Raw genomic sequence first — 7,284 nt, forward strand, 5'->3', positions numbered from 1 at the left:
GCATGAAAGGTGGGGTAGATCTTCATGGCCCCCGGCAACTGAACTTTGACAGTTGCAGGGCCAGTTGTGACCACATCAATGGGCAGACCATGCAGGCGGAACACCTTCTGCAGCAGTAACTCTGCTGTCTCTTTAATGAGTTGGGCCGATTTGGAGAAACGATCAATCACTGTCAGAATAACTGTGTTTCCGTCAGAGGGGTGTAGGCTGGTTACGAAATCCAACGCGATGTGGGACCAGGCGCGATGAGGGATGAGCAGAGGGTGAAGAAGACCGGATGGTGCTTTGCAAGAGCTCTTATGCTGAGCGCAGATCAATTTGTGTCAGTCTTCCTCAGAGCGAAACCACCATCCATCAGACGATGAAAGGAACCGCCCTTCAACCAGCTGCTGTGTCTGTTTCTGATTACTATGACGGTGAGTCACTTAGAAACAAATAATGTTATGTACTTTGCTGCCGATGAATGCCAGAGACAACACTGTGAATAAGCTGTCAATATTAAATTTATAAAGTCTTTTAATACAAATTTTCTGATTTACTGCAGCGATCACAAACTTTTTAGATATCTTTCTTTTCCATTGCAAAAAAACTTGTGAAATATATGTATATTACTCTATTCTCATTGCAACAAATTCCATATGACTATCGGTAAAACACCAGATTGTAACATAATGACTAGAACTTTTTGTCAGAGGCAACACCCCCTCCAGGATCCTAGGATCAGAGCAGCAGTCTCGTCAAAGAAGTACTTAAATTGTGATTTAGGTACATTCTCACTCACTCATCATCTCTTACTCTCACACACACATGTGATTATGTCATAGAGAATGTCATTATGCCACAAGTTGTGTTCTCACCCTCCCTCTCACTCAGCGTGGTTACATGGATTCGAATAACTGGCTTAATCGGACTGAAATCGAATTATCCGTTTCATGTGAACACCTTTGTCCGACTGTGTGCGGTCCGACTACGATCCGACTAACACCCCCCGATAACTCGATCCGATCCAGTGGATAGTTTGACTATTGCGGCATGTAACGGTGAATCGGATAAGGAACTGTACGTTGCGTCTTTGCGCATGCTTGAGATCCCGACGACGTCTTCTCTCCGTTATCAAATCAGCCAATAGCGCCATTTGCATTCGCTGTGCTCCTATTAACATCATGCAAAAACAGTAGAAGGATGTAGCTTCACCTTGCTCTCCGTTCGCCATCTTTCTCGTAAAGTTGATGTTGTTGTTGTTGGTTGTTGTTCGTAGTGGTGAAGAGGTCAAGCGGAAATGGCTGTATCACAACTAGTTGTAATGAAAACAGCGGCACCTATCGGATATGACATGCTTTCGGCCAATGATTTGATTTATTTACTACCATGTATATTGGGATAATAGCACTTTCCCTGAAAGAGAGCATAGTCCGACTAAGCAAAGATTCGAATTATACCATCATGTAAACACACCGAGTCTCTCATTGTATATTCCTGAAGAACTGAAGTATGCAGAAGAAGGACCAAGTCTCCTCCTACAAGTCAACTCCTACAGAATTACACAAACAAAACTGGGACTCACAAATAAAAAGCAGGGCTGAATAACACTACTGGCGATGAAAAACGCCATAGGTACCTGCCTCCATCTTTAGGGACAGAAAACTCTTGCTCTGCTTTCTATCGCCTAAAACATCTAGCCAGTGATGTTAGAACAGGTATCAGTAGAATCCATCAAAATCCGACACGCTTCTTAACTTGGATGTAGACTAAAGTTTTAAATTACCACACCGGTGATTTGATGTTGTAATGTCACACAACTCACAAGTGACGGCTTTAAACAAAAATGTTACAGGGCTACGGAACTAGAGAACACAGATGGATGCAAAGACCAGAGTGAGACACGCACTAAAGGTCTTTGTTGTTTATGAAATACTGGCTGGGGGAGTTATGGACCTTCTAGCAGGATGCTATGTAAGTTTTCAATCATAATTGGAGCAGCGGTGGGCGTATCCCAAAATGTAGTCCCTAAGCTTTCAAATCCTACAATACCCGTAATGCAACTGTACAGCATCTGAAGCACCTTACCTGGTAAACACGTACAGACGTCATACCGCAGACTAAAATGCTGGCTTTCTCATATCAATTTGTAGTATCCATGCTTTTGCTGAGATAACCGTGGCGATGCCACTATGAAATCCTCTGGGTTATTTCCTAGTCTATTTATTTTTTAGTCCTATGATTACTTAAAGCTCCCTTTCTATAGCCTGTAGATGGGGACACGTCTTGACACATCTGCAGAGTCAAAGCTCGGACATTTGGGGTTGCTACGTGTCTCTAGTGCGCCTCGACACTTTCAGACAACTTTCTCCCTTGCAACCCCACAGCATGACTCTTCACCACCTTCTACAGCTGCATGTAGAATATGGGAGGGTCCAAGGTGACTCCGCTGTTGGGATCGTTGGCGTACTCCTGAAACGACAGTGGCAGCGCCGCTGCAGTTTGCTCATCCGGTGCCTGCCGGGCTTTAGCGGCCCACTCATCCTCCTCCTCCTTCAGTCCCACGGGTAGCGGGTTGCTGTAGATGTAATAGATCCTGGAGTTGTCCCTGGCCGCCTCTGGTTTCCTGAAGAAGGCGAGAGGGTTGATGAAGCTGGTGGACCTCTTCACTGCTTTGACGGCCACGGGGTCCGCCGGCTCGCCCCGGGTCACTGCACTCTCATACACATGGGCTCTCTTTGACTGCCTGGTGGAGAAGACGACTGCACTAGTGACTCTTAATGTAACTTAATGCCTCGGGCTCTATAATGCACGGTATTCTTTAAAGTACCAACACTCAGTGCAAGTGCACTTAATATTAAGACGTCAACGAGGAATCTCTCCTCCTGCGTGGGAACTTCCATGGAAAGCAGTAAAGGTGAGAAATAATCAAAGCACATCGGATTCGTGATCCTCACCTGGTTCGGTTGTAGCAGACGGTGACGCAGTACAGGCCGGTGACCGTGAGGATGCACAAGGCCAGGGCAATGATGAGGGATGTTAAACACTTGGAACTCTGAGAAAAATAAGGAAAAGGAAGAACGGGCTTCAGTGGAAAGAGTAAAACGGAAGTAGCATTCCTTTGGTTCCCTGAGGTGGAAGTGAACTGATATAACACAGCACAACACACCGTTGAGAGCTGCCTCCGTCTCCTGGTCGTGTAGCCCCAAAGCCGCCGTCCCGTTCAGATGGCTGTCTGCCGTCATGGCTCCGTCCTGTCGGGCTCCACTCATGTTTCTGCCATTGGCTTCCAAAACATGGACTGAACGCTGAGCTTCACTGGTTTCAATGGAAAAATCATGTGACCCAAACAGTTCGACTCCGTCACCGTGGAGACACCCCTTCTTTTGTCTAAGCCCTCAGTTCAAGTCGGACACCCCATCTTCTCCCTCCCTTCTGCTCCCCTTGTTTACTGTTCATTATTCTGCTCAGCTTTTTTGGGGCACACTGAGGGGAGGGAGACGTTGGGCCTTTTTAGTGTTTGCAACAAGCTCTGTGTGGTAACCCCAAACCAGAGAGTTTGCATGAGTTCAGTTAGCAAAGACCACCACCAAAATGAGTGGGAGGAACTTCACCAGTTATCTTTGAATATTGACTTTTTAACTTTTTGTGTTGTTGAAAGCAATCTGATCTTAGATGATGCATCCATAAGTAAATGTCCCACACTAAAAACCATCTGAAGCTAAAAAGGGCTTCAGCTGTATCTTCTCTAAAATGTCTGACAATTTAAAAGAAGATCCATTGCAATTTACCAAAGTCTAATATTAAATATATGGATAGTATAATAAAATGAAAAACTTGTGATAGGATGACAACAGAAGTTTGAGAAGCTGAAGAACCTAAGCCACTAAGAAATGATCATCCTTCCGCCGAATCACATCTTTACAACAAAAGAGTGCTCTAATAAGACAGCATTTAAATCGTCACACTCGGACGTACTGACCATAACTGTCACACGTCTCTACCGGTTGCCTTTTAATTCATCGCTGCTTGTTCTGTGTGTTTTGGGGATAGGACTCCATGAAACAAGGACCAGGTCCTCGGGCCGATGCCAGAGCCAAAAGCAGCCATGAGGCAACAAAGACAGCATTCTCTTTTCTCCTCATGCATCACTTCACCCTGTAGCATCGTTGGAGATATTTTGCAATTAGTTAAGCTTCTAATTAAAGCAGGGTTTTGTTTCCCTGTTTGACGAGACAAGCTGCTCTATAAAGTGAACTTGCAGAGAATTTGTGAGTGACCTTTGTGTCAAACTGCTCAAAGGGTGGATTTGCCTCACATGATGATACATAGTGAGTGTTGCAAGCTAAAGGAAAGAGCAGGAAGTGGTTTGTAACTTCATTTAGTTAATTTGAGAGAAATAGTGTAATTAACCAAAAATGGCATACAGATGTAATGGAACAACTGGACACCAATCGCAACCTCAAGCTGTCCTTCACACATTCTCAACACAGAGAATATCAGCAGAAACTGTAAATTAGATAACTTAGTCAACATCTTTTTTTGCTGCTATGTTTGAGATTCAACCATCCTCCACTAGATGTCAGAGCTTGCCTGAGAGAACGTAGCTCTCAGTTCATCGGTCAGGCAGCTTGATCTTCAGTCAGGCGGTGACCTTTATACTCCAAATCAGGTAGGTGGAGAGAACGAATGATCAACCTCCTGTTTGATTATCACATCCACCCCGGCTCTCTGCAGAGCAAAGCTCTTTGGATTTAGGGGGCGCGTGGGAGGCATTAAGTTGGTATGGTTTATCTGAGCAGATCAGTGTGCATAAACCAACCGTGTGTGGCAGCTGCAATGGGAATGAGAACGGCAATATTTCCACTCAAAACGAATATATTTACACTGCAGAGGAAATTCCGAAATGTATCATGGGTCACCTGCTGGAATAATAACATGAAATGCTTTTATTTTAATTGTAACATTTTTTTCATCATAGAGGTGTGGTTCTAATCATGATTGTAGTATTACCATTTACTTAATGCGCATGTACTCACACAAAATACCATTTCAATGTTCATTTTCGTTTCATCCTACCTGGTGATAAAAAGTCGATCGATTTAAATTTTTTGATGAATTACAATAAAGCTGGGAACATTTTTTTTTTGCTTGATTGGACTGAAAACAAAGCTCAATTAACAAAAAGAGATCAGAGCCATCAGGTTTATTTTGTATTTTGTGGGTTGATATCTGATTGAAAAATTCTAATTTGAACTCCTGACTCTAGATTTTTTCTTCTACGTCCAGTATGTTGATATTCGATATTTAAAATGTTAGTCCGCTAACTTTGCTGAGTAAAGTTCAATTGAGCTACTATTCAGTTTTCGTAATGTTTTTGGTAAAATTTCATATACAAATTGTAGCAGAGGCACGTAGATCATAAAGGTATTGGCTACATAGTGTATGAAAAGATCAAAAAAGGATTAAGTAAAACTGTGGTTGATAATGATGTCAGCCATGAATATATCATGACAGACATAAAAATGTGCATACAAAATGCGACTAAATTGAAGAAACTGGTGACAATACATAGTAAAGTCAAACAAAATAAACATTTAAGAAACACTCCAATTCAATAAGTATAGTTTTAGGTTGTAATATATTCCTTAATTTTGAATTAATAGGATTAAGACACGCTATGCTATGCTAGTACACATCCTCATGCAGATACTGACACATCTTTCTCTCATATTTACAACAATCTAGTCTTTATAATGTTTATATTTCATGAGCCTTCTTGATGTGTTGCCAGCTTGAATAAGAAGTGTATCTGTGAGTTTGTCAGCTTTAAGAAACACACTATATAGAATATTTAATGTCAGTGTTAAAGCTCGCTCTTACTTTCACAGCTTATCCACCACCAGCACCTCACTTATCAGCGCAGCACACTGTTAACAAATGACCTCGTTCGTCTCTCCCATAAAGGTCCTTATCTGGCAGCCCGAGTATTTTGTCTTATATTTTTCTTTTGAGGCATTTTAATCTTCAGTAGTTTACAGCCACTGAGCAGGAGAGATTTCCTGTATTGCTCAATGACTTGTGTTTATTATACACACTGGCTTCGACCCAACATCCTCATAATGAGTCCCTATTTCCTTGGATTTTTTCCTTCCCCCCCTTTTAAAATATTTTTTCTCATTCAGTTATTTTCAGTTTGGCCCAAAAACTGAGTTCTTCTTTTGAACTTCCCCAAAAAAACAAGGCCTTGATTAACCAAATGTCACATTCACGTCGTGGATCCACTGAGGGTAATCATTTTTTCGAAGGGGCTTTTCAATTGATGCCTTTTTTTCCACCATTTTTAGACGTAAAATGAAGTCCACTCAATCAATCGTCTCCCCTACAATCTTTGCCAAACCCTCCTCACTGTCGCTGACCGGCCAGTAAATTCCTGACCATCCCTCATCGCTGAGCCTCACCCCTCCTCACCCTCTGCTCCCCCGCCTCCGTGTTTATACAGAGGCTGGTGGGGAATTAGCATTATGGGGCGGTCCATTTGTTCTGACGTGGTTCAGCGGGAAGGTCCTGCCTTGATTTATTGCACTTGTCGGTCAAACTTGTGACGGTAAATTTTAGTACAGACGAAGGCAGAGTATTTGCTTGTTTGCCTCTTTTATTTGGATTATTTGGATTCTTCTGTGATCACGCTGCAGAGTTCGAGGGACATCTGTACTCGCTGCTGATGGAGGTTTCTTATTATATACAGCAGAGGTTATGAGAAAGGAAAATGTGAGATTGTTATTATTATTATTGCCATTACATAATTAATTAGTTTAAATGATTGTAAGAGTGATTTTGTGAAAGGTCTTTGTCTTGTAAACTTACTCCCAACTCACATAATTTATACATTATTTAAGAAAATACTTCTTCTTCAATCAATTTAGTCTCACATCTGATCATTACAATTTCAGATATAAAGTATCACATTATCAGATTAGGTGCATAATGTAAATTATCAATTTAAAGGGACACTAAACTTGTTCAGATGTTTCGTGTTAAACAGTGCAATTGCTTATTAATTTCATCGGCTTGTGTCAGTTCACCGCTGTTTTCCCAAAGTAATTCCGTATGAGTACGGACACATATATCAAAGACAAACCAGACATGTGGCAGCATGAAGTTAATAACTAATAGAGAATAAGCCATGTGGGACTTACAGTTTCAGAGACATTTATATTTATGTGATTTAATGATTCCTGATGTCATCGCTGCTCCTTCCAATTAGAGTCAGATCAAGGTTGGAGGCCCCAGGTAGACGCCTGT

The 7,284-nt window shown here is 42.0% G+C and overlaps 1 long non-coding RNA gene across 1 annotated transcript; it reads right to left on the bottom strand.

Annotated features, from left to right (window-relative positions):
* Positions 1-501: 501 nt before the first annotated feature.
* LOC144383406 (uncharacterized) lies at positions 502-3,289 on the bottom strand. Its single transcript, XR_013450769.1, has 3 exons — positions 3,149-3,289; positions 2,937-3,034; positions 502-2,725 (listed from the first exon to the last, which is right to left on the bottom strand). It is a non-coding gene; the product is annotated as an uncharacterized LOC144383406 (long non-coding RNA).
* Between the last annotated feature and the right edge of the window lie 3,995 nt (positions 3,290-7,284).

This window comes from Gasterosteus aculeatus, chromosome 9 (genome assembly GCF_964276395.1).
Source record: "Gasterosteus aculeatus chromosome 9, fGasAcu3.hap1.1, whole genome shotgun sequence".
Taxonomy (NCBI): Eukaryota; Metazoa; Chordata; class Actinopteri; order Perciformes; family Gasterosteidae; genus Gasterosteus; species Gasterosteus aculeatus.